The sequence below is a fragment of the Lupinus angustifolius genome, chromosome LG06 (genome assembly GCF_001865875.1).
Source record: "Lupinus angustifolius cultivar Tanjil chromosome LG06, LupAngTanjil_v1.0, whole genome shotgun sequence".
Taxonomy (NCBI): Eukaryota; Viridiplantae; Streptophyta; class Magnoliopsida; order Fabales; family Fabaceae; genus Lupinus; species Lupinus angustifolius.
The window spans coordinates 4,505,476-4,520,615 of record NC_032014.1 but is presented as its reverse complement, the minus strand read 5'-3'; positions in this window follow the sequence as shown (position 1 = coordinate 4,520,615).

Below are 15,140 nucleotides of genomic sequence, written 5' to 3'. Positions count from 1 at the left end.
TGGTCATTTCAACACATTCTTGTTAGTGTTGATCTCATACTTAAACAACTTTTTAACTCAAAATTTCCTAAGCTACACTTTCTCACAACAACTCATCCACAAACATTTTGGATTTCAAAGTTAGAAACTAAACTTTTCCTAAACACATATATGTCATGATTTTGACCTAATGCTAAGGAAAGTTTTGATCTTTCAACTTATCATTAAACACTTTAAAGGTTCCTTTGATAACAAAATCATCCCCTTTGAAACACAACCAAACCTCATCATTAAAAATATACTATTCTAAACTTGTCCAATGCCATGGTTTTTCAAGCCAAAAACAAGTGAAAATAATCCAAACTTTGCATGGTTAGAAAACTCCTCAAAGGTTCCTTTGATGTAAATATCATCACTTTTAACTGTGTTCCACTACAACATTTATTTCTATCATCAAATCCAAAAAACAACTATTTTGCATTTGTTCAAGGCTATGGTTTCTCAAGCCAAAAACAAATGAAAAGTTTCAAACTTTACATGGTTCTAAACTTTTTAAAGGCTCCTTTCAAAATCATCACTTTTAACTCAAATCAACAAAAATACAACTTTTTAAACCTTAAAAACAGCCCCATGAACACAAAGAGTTCATGGTTTCAAAATAACTTTCTAAGCTCAAGAAAATATATATTTAGAGTTTTGAACATAACAAGAGTTAGCAAGATTTTTAGAACATTTCAACGGTTGAAAATGTTCATAACATACATATAAACATCATACTAAAATTTCATAAACATCTAATGGTTAGATCTTAAGAAGATGAAGAATCAAATGAAGAAGAAAATGAAGAACAAAGAAGAACTACATTAAGAGTTCTTAAAATTCTAAAGTGTGGAGAGAAAATGTCAAGGGTTTCCTCCTAAGCTAGGTGTTGGATTTTAAGGACAAGAAATCAAATTTGAGAGTGGGTAAAGACCAATGGGTTCTTCCAAAAAGTAGACGTGTAAGAGGTAGATGGGTGATTTAAGGAATTTTGTGTAAGAGGATATCTACTTTTGCTTGTTCCACAAGCAAGCCTCTTACTTGAAAGTGATGTGATCTTTTTTCAGAAACATTCAAAAATAAACCATGCTCGATTATTGTTGGCTAATACTCTGTCGGATATTAAAAATCTTCCGACTTCGGTTTACGGTTAGAACTTCGAAACACAGAATTCAGAGTGAAAAATACTTAGAAATGTGTTATGGACAAACTTTATGTCTATCTTGACTCGAAATAATATTTCGAAGCCAATGGCACATTCATAATTCGATTCTGAGTTACAGAACTCAAAAACACGTTATTGGGCCGAATACAGACGAATTTGGGTCCGCCAGCAGCTCAAAAACTTTCTGTCACAGAAAATTACGAAAATTTACCACAAAATAATAAATCACAAAACAAGACTAACACTCAACTACAGTTTAGTCTAATTCAATACCTATTAATTTATAAAATTAATCGTTGTTAAAATAAATAATTAATAAAACATACACATAAAATTCATGGTGTTACAATACCCTCTATGCGCTGGCCAATAGCCGAGTACCACATCAGCAGTCACCAGACTCTATAAATAGAGAGCCTCACATAAGGAGTATAATTAATTCTCATTCTCTCATTTATTGCTACACTTATTGCTTTTGCTCTAACTTCTCTCTTATTTACTTCCATTCTCTCTCTAAAAACACTTTAGTGACTTGATTGTTGGAGAATCTTTTCAGATACCTCCTTCAGCGGGTCCAGACGATATTCCGTCCAATACTTCCTACTATCTCCAATCTTTCGGGCATCCGATATCGACCATCCCCTTGGAATACCAAAGATCACCCACTATACAAGCTCATTCAAATAATTAATTGTATGATAGATAAATCACTACGCCAGAGTTGCCATTCAACAACACTTATTTTAGATGTATAACAATGCTTTCAGACACTTTCTGTTTGACCGCAGTAGTATATGGTCATCATTAATAACGCTTCACAAACGTTGTTGTATTGATTATATACCACAAAACAACACACAAAAAGCGCTGTCATATAGTGTAACAATACAACAACGCATCATCCACAAAGCGCGTCATATAGTGCATCAATACAACATCGCATCGTCCATAAAGCGCTGTCATATAATCTTACATAAACAACACATTTTATAGGTCTTATTAACAATGCGTATTTTTGCGCTGTTGGAGTTCATATATTTAACAATACAATGACAGAAAAGCATTGTTGTATTATTTATAAATTTTCTCAAACATCACCTTAATATAACAACGCATCACACATATAGTGCTGTTGTATTAATAATGTACAACAATGCTTTATATGAAAAGCGTTGTTGTAGTTATCTTTTACAATAGCGCATGTCAGGGCTTCCCCTAATATTCACTGTTAATTTGTATAAATTAATACATTAATTAGCAGAATAGACATTCTCAATAGAACATACATTTATACATTCTGAAAAACACATACACATCAATACAAGCTAGAAGTTTGTTTTATTACTAGTGAACAAATTCTTGCTAGTGAACCTTCCACAAGTACTGCACAACCATCTTCCATTCCTCTTCCATTTTTCTCCAAGAGCCATTCAAAGTAAGAGGATGGAAGAGGTAGACAAGGAAATGTTGGACACATTTAGAAAGATAGAGGTGAACATACCTTTACTTGATGCAATCAAATAAATTCCAAGATATGCTAAAATTCTAAAGGAGTTGTGCATTCACAAGAGGAGGCTCAAAGGTAATAAGAGGATCAGCTTGGGCAGATATGTTTTCGCACTAATAGGTAATCTAGTTCCTCACATTCCTGAAAAATGTAAGGACTCAGGTACATTTGTTGTACCTTGCATAATAGGTAATAGCAAATTTGAGAATGCCATGCTTGATCTAGGTGCTTCGATTAATGTTATACCTATGTATATTTTCATGCCTCTTTCACTTGGACCTATGCGACCCACTAGGATAGTGATTCAATTAGCAAACAGGAGTATTGCCTACCCTACTGGTTTGATAGAGGATGTATTGGTTCGGGTTGGTAAACTTATTTTTCCTGCTAATTTTTATATTCTTGATATGGAAGAGAGATCCTCTCGTAACACAGTTCCTATCATTTTGGGGAGGCCATTTTTTAGAACAGTCTGAACTAAGATAGATGTCCATGCTGGAACATTATCTATGGAGGTTGGTGATATTGTGATCCAGTATAATATTTTTGATCTATGAAGCATCTATATGAGGACCATTATGTGTTTCATATTGATTTACTTGATGAGTTAACTAATGAGCATATTTGTGATTTTCTTAATGATTTTGATTCTATGTCATTGATAGACTCATACACTTGTCATACATGCACTGATTCTAAAATGTGTAATTCTTGTATTGATGAGTTTCTACATATTTCTGTTGATTCAAATGTTGTAGAATCAGATTGCACTAACCCAATTGCTGCAGACATCATACAGCAATTTGATTTACTTGTCCAGGTGCAAGCTATAGAATCTATGTCTGCTACTTTGGTTCCACCTGTATTGGAGCTTAAACCTTTGCCTGAAAACCTCAAGAATACTTACTTAGAGGATGATGAGAAGCTTCTTGTTATTGTTTCCACCTCCATTGACGCTGATCAAGAGGAGAAGTTGTTGCAAGTACTGAAGAAGCATAAGAAGGCAATTGGTTGGACCTTAGCTGATATTCCTGGTATTAGGCCATCTATCTGCATGCATAGGATACTCTTGGAAGATGGAGCTAAACCAGTGAGACAACCACAAAGGAGACTCAATCCAGTCATCCTTGAGGTTGTGAAGAAAGAGGTCACAAAGCTTTTACAAGCTGGGATTATATATCCCATTTATGAGAGTCATTGGGTAAGCCCAGTTCAGGTGGTTCCAAAGAAGACAGGAATTATAGCGGTGAGATATGATAGAGTTGAGTTGATTCCTACGAGAGTGCAGAACAGTTGAAGAGTCTGCATTAATTATAGGAGGCTCAACCAAGCAACAAGAAATAATCACTTTCCTTTGCCATTTATTGATCAGATGTTTGAGTGCTTAGCAGGTAAATCTCATTACTATTTTCTTGATTCCAGATCCATATTGCTCCTGAGGATTAGGAGAAGACCATGTTCACCTACCCCTTTAGCACTTTTGCTTATAGGAGGATGCCTTTTGGCCTATGCAATGCCCCTGGTACATTCCAGCGGTGTGTGGTGAGCATTTGTCAGTGAATTTTTAGAGAATTGCATAGAGGTGTTTATGGGTGATTTTAAAGTTTATGGATCTTCATTGGATGCATATTTGGATAGTCTGGATAGAGTTCTTCATAAATGCATCGAAACTAACCTTGTTCTGAATTACGAAAAATGTCATTTCATGGTAGAGCAAGGCTTAGTTTTAGGGCATGTGATCTCAAATAGGGGAATCGGGGTAGACCTTGCCAAGATAGATGTTATTTCATAATTGCCTTACTCCTCTTGCATGCGAGAGGTTCGTTCTTTTCTTGGTCATGCAGGTTTTTATCGTAGTTTCATTAAAGATTTTAGCAAGAAGGCTCTTCCACTATCCAACCTGTTGCAAAAGGAGGTGGTCTTTGATTTTGATGAGAGATGTATGGAGGCATTTGATTGCCTCAAGACAGCCTTGATCATCACACCTATTATCCAGACACCTAATTGGACAGTCCCTTTTGAGCTGATGTGTGATGCTTCTAATTATGCATTAGGGGTTGTCCTTGCTCAAAAAGTGGACAAACTGCCTAGGGTAATTTATTATGCTTCTAGGATTTTAGATGTTGCACAAGCAAATTACACCATAACTGAAAAAGAGCTTTTAGATATTGTATTTGCTCAGGATAAGTTTAGGTCTTATTTGCTTGGTTCTAGAATTGTTGTTTTCACTGACCATGCAACTTTGAAGTTCCCATCGAAGAAAGCTGATTCCAAACCAAGGTTGATTAGATGGATGCTCTTGCTCCAAGATTTTGATTTGGAGATCCGTGACAGGAGTGGAGCATAATATTTGGTGTCTGAGCACTTGAGTAGGATTGAGGGAGTTGTTGATATGATGCCTATCAGAGATGATTTTCCTGATGAACAACTTTTGAATATTTTTGTTTCTTTCCTCACCCATTGGTTTGCCAATGTTGTAAATTATTTAGTTGTATCTGTTTTTCCTCCACTTGCATCTAGAGCTCAAAATGATAAACTTAAGAGTGATGCTAAATATTATGTTTGGGATGATCCCTATTTGTGGAGATTGTGTACTGACTAGGTTACTAGAAGATGCATTCCATATCATGAGATTGAGTCAGTCCTTCAGTTTTGCCATTTTTCTACAGTGGGTGGCCATTTTGGTACCCAAAGGACAACACGAAAAGTGTTTGACTCTGGATTTTATTGGCCCACCATCTTCAAAGATGCATGGAGGATTTGTAGCACTTGTGAGCAGTGTTAGTGAGCAGGTGGTACCCTTTCTTGGAGACAAGAGATGCCTCATCAACCTATGTTGTTTTGTGAGGTGTTTGATGTCTGGGGTATTGATTTCATGGGACCATTTCCTGTTTCTTTTGGCTTTTACTATATTCTGCTTTCTGTTGATTATGTTTCTAAATGGGTGGAAGCTTAGGCCACCAGGGCTAATGATGCTCGGGTTGTTATGGATTTTGTTATGTCTCACATTTTTTGCAGGTTTGGCATACCCAGAGCCATTGTTAGTGACCCAGGCACCCACTTTTGCAATAGATCCATGAAAGTTATGCTCAATAAATATGGGGTTGTTCATAGAGTTTCCATACCTTATCAGCCCCAATGTAATGGGCAAGCTGAGATTTCAAATAGAGAGATAAAGAGGATTTTGGAGAAGATGGTAAAGCCTAACAGAAAGAATTGGAGCAACAGACTTAAGGATGCTATTCGGGCACATAGGACTGCTTACAAGGAATCCATAGGGATGTCCCCTTATCAGGTTGTCTTTGGTAAAGCATGTCATCTTCCTGTGGAGATAGAACATCGTGCATATTGGGCTGTGAAAACTTGTAAGTTAGCTCTTGATCAAGCTGGTAAAGAAAGAAAGCTCCAATTGAATGAACACGATAAGATCCGCTTAGAAGCCTATGAGAACTCTAAGTTTTATAAAGAGAATACCAAAAGATTCCATGATAACTTGATTTCTAGAAAGGAATTGTTGGTTGGTCAAAAAATATTGTTGTACAACTCTAGGCTTGGACTCATGAGTGGTAAGCTTCGTTCTAGGTGGATTGATCATTTTGTTGTTACTAATTTGTTTTCTTATGGTGCTGTAGAAATCAAAAGTGAATCCACAGATAAGAGCTTCAAGTGTAATGGGCATCGCCTCATTGGTTGAACCCACTTTCCTCCCTCCACGAATCATGGAGTTTTCCTTTCTCTTCTCTACTTTTTATTGCACTTGTCCAATTCCATTGATTGATATGTACGTCTGGATTTTCTAATTGTGCTATATTGGGACAATGTGTAGTTTAAGATGTTGAAACAATTGTGATAGACTTGTCCATTGTGAGAATTTGAGCCTTAATTGTGGATGGATTGCTTTGGGCATTTTCTCCCATACTTTCATTCACTTAAGTCTTGATATCTTGTGGTGTGAGTCCATGCATTTCTGTATGTCAAGTTGCTTTTGAGAATTAAGAGGTTGAAACAATTGTGATAGACTTGTCCCTTGTGAGAATTTGAGCCTTAATTATGGACGGATTGTTGTATGCCATCTAATATTCTTTCACGTGTGATTGCATTTTTGATTACTTGCACTCTAGAACTTGACTTGTTTCTTGTTGATACTTGATATTCACATGCACATATTGAAGTGATCTAGGCATTTATTTTGAATAAGCCACTTAGTCATATAAGCCTACCTTGAACGAATTTATCCTTTGATAGCGCCTTTGAGACTTTTACCTCTTTCATTGTTATTTAGCTCATTACAAGCTTATAAGTGAAAAATCATGATTGTCCAAACCTTAGGGAATTTTGGAGCTTTGAAATTGTTTTGGAAATGAGTATTAAGTAAGAAATTGTGCATTGTTCTTCAAATCTTGTGGATTCTTGGTTACGTCTTAATGATGGTTAATACAATTGTATACATAAGTGTTCATAAAAAAAGAAAATAAAAAAGAAAAACAACAAAAAGAGAAATAAAAGTGATAAAAAAGGTTGAGTAAGGCAAAGAAGATTGGAATTAGAGATTTGGTCTTATTTTGGGTTGATTTTTGCTTACTTTTTTCTTATTCCCCATTGCTCCTCTATTCCATTTGGTTTTACCTATATATCCCATATTTATCCTACCTTGTCCTTGGCCCCATTACAACCTTGAAAAGTCATTTTGATCTTTATGTGCATGTGCTTATGATGTGGATGTTAGAGGCTTATCAAGCCTATGGTTGTGTTTGTTTTCATGAAGTGCTTTGAGTGTAAATACTTGCAACCTAAGATATATGAGTGTAAACACTTTAGAGAGTATATCTTGTGAGATTCTATCATTGTTATGGCTCGTCTTCTGGTTTGATTCTATCATTGTTCATGGATATCTTGATTTGATTCTTTTACTCTTGTGTGTTTAATTTTTCACATTTCATTGCAGTTCCTAGATTTCATTGTGAAGTATGTGATTTTCTTAGGTTTCTAGTTTTTGTGATCTTCTTGCATGACTCACTTTGGTGCATATTGGTCGTTAGCATAGCCTTATTTCTTGATTTTGCTCACGAGTGCAAAAGGTTAAGTGTGGGGATATTTGATGAGCAATATATTACACACTATTCATAACCTTAATTTAGCATGATTGATGATTCTTGGTGCCTAATTGACTTTGTTTCACATGGTTTAGTGTTTTAGACTTTATTGGACTAATATTCCTAACATGAGTTAATTTGGGAATATTTGGCCTGATTAAATCTATTATCATTTTTATATCACATTTGGCACCAGTGACATTTTAGACATTTTATGCATTAGGCATTATGGAGTTCTTGTATTGTAATTTAGCTTTGGGCCCAATTCAGTTTATGTGTGTTGGAGGGGTTAAATTCGGATTCCCCACTCCAAACACACATACTTCATTTTTCCCTCATTTTGAAATATACTACATTTCCATTTCCCCCTCTTTTTGCTCTGCTAGGGTTTCACTTCTTCTTCATTTGTCATTTTTAGTTTGTTCTTTCGTTGCCATGGAAGGCTAAATTTTTGGACTAAGTTCCTTTGGTAATGTATAGCAACTCTTGAGGTTTTGTTATTAATGCATTTTCGGTTTCTTTATTGTTGATTTCTTCTATATTATTTCTGAATATAGTTTGCTTAATTCCATTTCTTAGAAACTAGTTGGTTGAATTTATCTTCACTTAGTTAATTTACTCTCTCTAGTGCATGAATGTTTTGTTTGTGTGAATTTGTTAATCGTTTCATGCTTATACTGATTTTGCCTAGTTACACGTTTAGGTTTTGGAATTTGAATTGATTATCGCTTAGTTAATTTATTCTCAACAAATTCGGAAGTTAATGGTTGGAATCTCAAAATAATCTTTTGAAACTGAGGATTGAGTTGTGAACAAACGAACTAAAGGGATTTAGCCATTTTATTACATCGCTTAACTACTGTTTCTGAGTTTGATTTATGTTCATACTCTCCAACAACAAAAACCCCCTTGTGTGTGTGTAAGTATAGGGTGTTTGAAGTTTTTCTTGAAAGATAATCCTTGGGAAACGACCTAGGAGTCACTTCCTAGTACTGCAGTTTTAATTGTGATATTATTTGTATCGGGTACGGCCTCTATCAGTGAATTGGTCACCTGTCAACGGCAAAGGAGCACGACCTTCTTCATTGTTTCCATCAAATGCTTTTCTCCATTGCTGATAGTGATGATTTGAAGCCAAAACTCTATGATGACCAAGTAAGACATTCTTCTTATAGTGTTCCAACCTCATTGAATGAGTATTGTCTCCACATACAAGACATGCAAAATGTCATTTTGTACTATATCTAGACAGATTACCATATGTAAGGAAATCACCGATTGTGCCGAACAACAAAGCCCTCAACTTGAAGCTTTCTTCCCTATACGAATCATATACATTTATGCATGTCTCCCACATTTTCTTGAAGTCTTCAATTAATGGAGCCAAATATATGTCTACGTCATTTCCTGGTTGTTTAGGTTCAGAAATTAACATAGATAACATTATATATTTGTGCTTCATGCATAGAGAAGGAGGTAGGTTATATATCACCAACATCACTGACCATGTACTATGAGAGCGACTTTGAACACCATGTGGGTTAATTCCATCCGTTGACAATGCAAGGCGTAGATTTCTTGATTCTTGACCAAAACTAGGATAGTCGTGATCAATTTTTCTCCATTGAGGAGAATCAACAAGATGCTGAAGCTTGCCATCTTTAATCATTTCTTCATCATGTCATGTCAACTTCTTTGCATCTTTAGCATTGCTAAACATACTCTTGAATCTTGCTTTGATGAGAAAATACCATAAAACCTTTTTGGGAATTGAGTTTTCCTTCTTATATTGTGATGCATTATATTTAGGACAAAACTTTAATGAAGCATACTCATTAAAAAATAAGATGCAATCATTTTCACAAGCATGTATCCTAGTGTAGCCCATGCTTATGGAGCGTAACATTTGTTGTGCATCATATGTTCGAGAATGGAACACATTATCTTCCGGCAACATATCCTTCAGAAGTGCAAGCAAGTTAGTGAAACTCTTATCAGTCCATCCATTAACAAATTTCAACTTATACAACCTTGATACTGCTTCCAATCTTGTGAATTTAGTACAACCATTATATAATGGTTTCTCAGCATCACTTATCAACCACTGAAACATTTCAGGACAATCCTGAAGATCATATTTGATAACGCTTGCCATTTCCTCGAAATGATCGTCTTCATATGCATTTGTGTAGTTCTCTTTCATATGCATCTCATCAACACAATCGATAACGTCTCTCGTCTCACCATGTCTTGTCCAACATGTATAACTTTGATCAACACCGTGACACATTAAATTAACTTTTAACTCATTTGGAGTAATTCAGTTTAAGTAACAACATCTTAAGCAATGACATATAATTCTATTAGGGTTTTCAGCATTCTCAATTTCAAACCTAACAAATGATTTCACTCTTTCATCATACTCATTCATCAATCGATTGACACTTATCCATTTTCGATCCATTTTCTATTAAGAAAAAAATATAATGAGCATAAATCCCTAAAGCTTGGAGTTAAGCTCACCAAGCAGAGCAAATGCATTATTATGTAATTAAAAATGGGAGAACCCTAACTCATAATGTAAGCTAAATGAGTCGAAACTCGGAAACTCCAACTCAATACAAGCTAAATATAATGTAATTAAAAAGGCAAATAACTACATCAAAAACTCACTTTCAATTCGGTGTTGAATGCGTGAATGATGATTTTGAGGTTAAACGAGTGAAATATTTTTGAAATCGGTGTTGATTGATTTTTGTTTAAAATGAGTGAATGATATTCGGTTTTGAATGAGTGAATGATTTTTGAGGTTGATTTTGAGAGTAAACGTGTTTTGCTGCTGAGTAAATGAGTGTTGGGATTGCTGATGAATGTGTGAGAATGCGTGAATATTTTAATTTTTTAGGGTCTGATAGTATCTTCAACAATGCATAAATATGATGCCGCTGTGAATGATACAAAATCAACAGCACATAGTGAAGATGAAGCTGTCAATGATACCTAATCAACATCACAACCTTAAGGTAACGTTGTAAAAGAACTCCCCATTCGAATTTAAAGAAGGTAAGTGTTCCACAACGCAATCTTAAGGAAATGTTTTGGAAGATATAATAATTTTTTTACAAATTCATTTCTTTAATGAAATTAAAATTAGTAATTACATTATGACATTCAATTAGTGACAATTAATTAATTATACAGAACAATTAATAATGACAATATATAACATTCAAACAATTAATCGATTAAGCATCGTGTTAAGCGATTAAGTGTAGAGGAAATAGTTTTGTTGATAATATCGATAATGCTTCTTACCGAATGCGTTGTTCTATAGCTAAAAGAGAATAAATGAGAGATAAGTATTCAACAACATTTTTTGGTGAATGCGTTGTTAAATGCAACGTAATGAACAATGCTTTTTGGTGAATGCACTGTTGAATGCAACGTAATCAACAACACATTGTTAAAAAAACATTGTTGTATGGTTATAACGACAACGCATTCACAAAAACGTGTTGTCGAAGACCATTATTCCTAATTCTACACAGTTACGCACTCAATAGAAAATAACCTAAATGCATACAGAAACAGAACATAACAACAAAATGAATATATGAACACAACTGAATTTATATATTGAACATTAATTACACTATAATGTTTAAATTGAATTGAATTTCCTAAGGTACAATTTGTGCTACAATTTGTGCTACATTAATTGAATTACATTAATTACATAAACCAACTCATATACATTACATTGAATTCCCTAAACTATAATTTGTGCAAAACTAACCTACTATACATTTAGCTATGATTTGTTAACAGTAATAAGTACAAAGTTTGACCATTGTTCTCTAATTTAGTTGACTTTGTCATCTGTATATGATTTGCCATCAATCTTGATTGTATTAGTTGGTCATTGCTGAATGACCCCCTTCACAAATTTCAGCACGTAATAGTCGCAATCTATCTGGTTTGTTTGGCAAGGGGTCTACAATTAAAATGAAGTAAACATATAAGTATAACATTAGTTTGTCATTACACATATAATTGTTTGGGATGATTTGTGTCAATACCTTTATACGAGTTCATTAATAACCGGCCGTTTTGATCCTTTGGAACAACTAGATGAATTTAGTAGATCTTTTTAGGAGGCTCAAATGACCATAGATAGGACCTATCCAATTTTTACAGTACGATGGTTGGCTGTTCACGGACTAGCGGTACCCATCGTTTCTTTTTTGGGATCAATATCCGCAATGCAGTTCATCCAACGATAAACCTAATCCGAATTATAGAGCTACGACACAATCAAACCCAAACGAACAAAATGTTGAATTGAATCGTACCAGTCTCTACTGGGGTTTATTACTAATTTTTGTACTTGCTGTTTTATTTTCAAATTATTTCTTCAATTAATAGAAGAAAAGGAAATAGTAAGAATTATCTTATCCCAGTCGGAAAGATATCATTTCATAATTATCTATGACTGTTTATGTCTCTAGCATGACTACTTAATAAAATGTGGAGGAAAGTGGGATAAATGGCCGATACTACTGGAAGGATTCCTCTTTGGATAATAGGTACTGTAACTGGTATTGCTGTGATCGGTTTAATTGGTATTTTCTTTTATGGTTCATATTCCGGATTGGGCTCATCCCTGTAGTAATTGGATGAATTGAGTTTTCGAAATGAAAGTGTAAGAACTCAACAGGGATCCACCCTTTCTTTGACAAATTCGAGGGGGTCCCGTTGAGTTCTTAATAATTAAAATATTTTTTGTTCGTACAAATGACTCACTAGATATTAGATTGCTTTTTGCGATTAAAAAAAAAACTCCATTTATTTCATTGTTTTTGATGATGTTTTTGAAAAATCAACTTCATTAATTGATTCAAAACATCTTTTACGGAATAATATCTGTCAATACTTTTTATTTAAAATTGAAAGAAAGATAAAGTAAAAAAAAAGAAAGAATAAAAGGAATCGCTTGATTTACTTTTTCTGGGTGGTGCAATATAAATATAATGAATTCTATTGTATTATATTGGAATACATTCTTAATTATATTCTATATATTTATCGATCAAATATCATGTGAACCTAACCTTTCTTAAGTATCCTAATCGAATCTTACTCTAAATCGATTTTATTTTAGTATCTAATAGTATCGAATCATGATTGAATTCTTTTTTCTAAACAAGTTAATTGAAGACGTTTTGTATTTGGTCAATAAAATTCCCTCTCTTTTTTGTGTTTGTCCACTACTCCACCACATATTATATGTCATAAACATAAAAGTTCTAAGTTGGAAAAAATCGAAACTAAGAATAGGATTCTTTTAGGAAGGGGATCCAGAAGTATTATTTTCTTAAAATTTTGTAGAATATTTCGATACAAGCAAGAATGAATCGGACGGACTCTAGGAAAAGAAAAATAATCCCTCCTAGAATCCCGTTTTCCCCATTTCGAATTCTACTGTGCTTAATATGCTCTGCCTATTTATTTATTTTTTATCGAGCCGAATTTTCGTATATTAGAATAGAAATCTATTAATAGATTTCTATTCTAATATACGAAAATTCGGCTCGATAAAAAATAAATAAATAGGCAGAGCATATTAAGCACAGTAGAATTCGAAATGGGGAAAACGGGATTCTAGGAGGGATTATTTTTCTTTTCCTAGAGTCCGTCCGATTCATTCTTGCTTGTATCGAAATATTCTACAAAATTTTAAGAAAATAATACTTCTGGATCCCCTTCCTAAAAGAATCCTATTCTTAGTTTCGATTTTTTCCAACTTAGAACTTTTATGTTTATGACATATAATATGTGGTGGAGTAGTGGACAAACACAAAAAAGAGAGGGAATTTTATTGACCAAATACAAAACGTCTTCAATTAACTTGTTTAGAAAAAAGAATTCAATCATGATTCGATACTATTAGATACTAAAATAAAATCGATTTAGAGTAAGATTCGATTAGGATACTTAAGAAAGGTTAGGTTCACATGATATTTGATCGATAAATATATAGAATATAATTAAGAATGTATTCCAATATAATACAATAGAATTCATTATATTTATATTGCACCACCCAGAAAAAGTAAATCAAGCGATTCCTTTTATTCTTTCTTTTTTTTTACTTTATCTTTCTTTCAATTTTAAATAAAAAGTATTGACAGATATTATTCCGTAAAAGATGTTTTGAATCAATTAATGAAGTTGATTTTTCAAAAACATCATCAAAAACAATGAAATAAATGGAGTTTTTTTTTTAATCGCAAAAAGCAATCTAATATCTAGTGAGTCATTTGTACGAACAAAAAATATTTTAATTATTAAGAACTCAACGGGACCCCCTCGAATTTGTCAAAGAAAGGGTGGATCCCTGTTGAGTTCTTACACTTTCATTTCGAAAACTCAATTCATCCAATTACTACAGGGATGAGCCCAATCCGGAATATGAACCATAAAAGAAAATACCAATTAAACCGATCACAGCAATACCAGTTACAGTACCTATTATCCAAAGAGGAATCCTTCCAGTAGTATCGGCCATTTATCCCACTTTCCTCCACATTTTATTAAGTAGTCATGCTAGAGACATAAACAGTCATAGATAATTATGAAATGATATCTTTCCGACTGGGATAAGATAATTCTTACTATTTCCTTTTCTTCTATTAATTGAAGAAATAATTTGAAAATAAAACAGCAAGTACAAAAATTAGTAATAAACCCCAGTAGAGACTGGTACGATTCAATTCAACATTTTGTTCGTTTGGGTTTGATTGTGTCGTAGCTCTATAATTCGGATTAGGTTTATCGTTGGATGAACTGCATTGCTGATATTGATCCCAAAAAAGAAACGGTGGGTACCGCTAGTCCGTGAACAGCCAACCATCGTACTGTAAAAATTGGATAGGTCCTATCTATGGTCATTTGAGCCTCCTAAAAAGATCTACTAAATTCATCGAGTTGTTCCAAAGGATCAAAACGGCCGGTTATTAATGGAATTCCTTGTCGGCTCTCTGTAAAATACTCGTTTGGGCGGGGACTTCCAAATACATCGTAAGCTAAACCCGTGCTGACAAATAGCCACCCCGCAATGAATAGGGAGGGTATAGTAATGCTATGAATAATCCAGTATCGAATACTGGTAATAATATCAGCAAAAGAACGTTCTCCTGTGCTTCCAGACATGTCGAACTCCACATATTCTTGTACAGTAAAAAGGGGGTCGATTCCATAAAAGATGAAATCATCAGTAAGTAGAAATTTACTGAAATTTAATCTTTGTTAGATCGTCAATATTGTACCAAGGGTGTCTTTCGAGTATACCGAACCA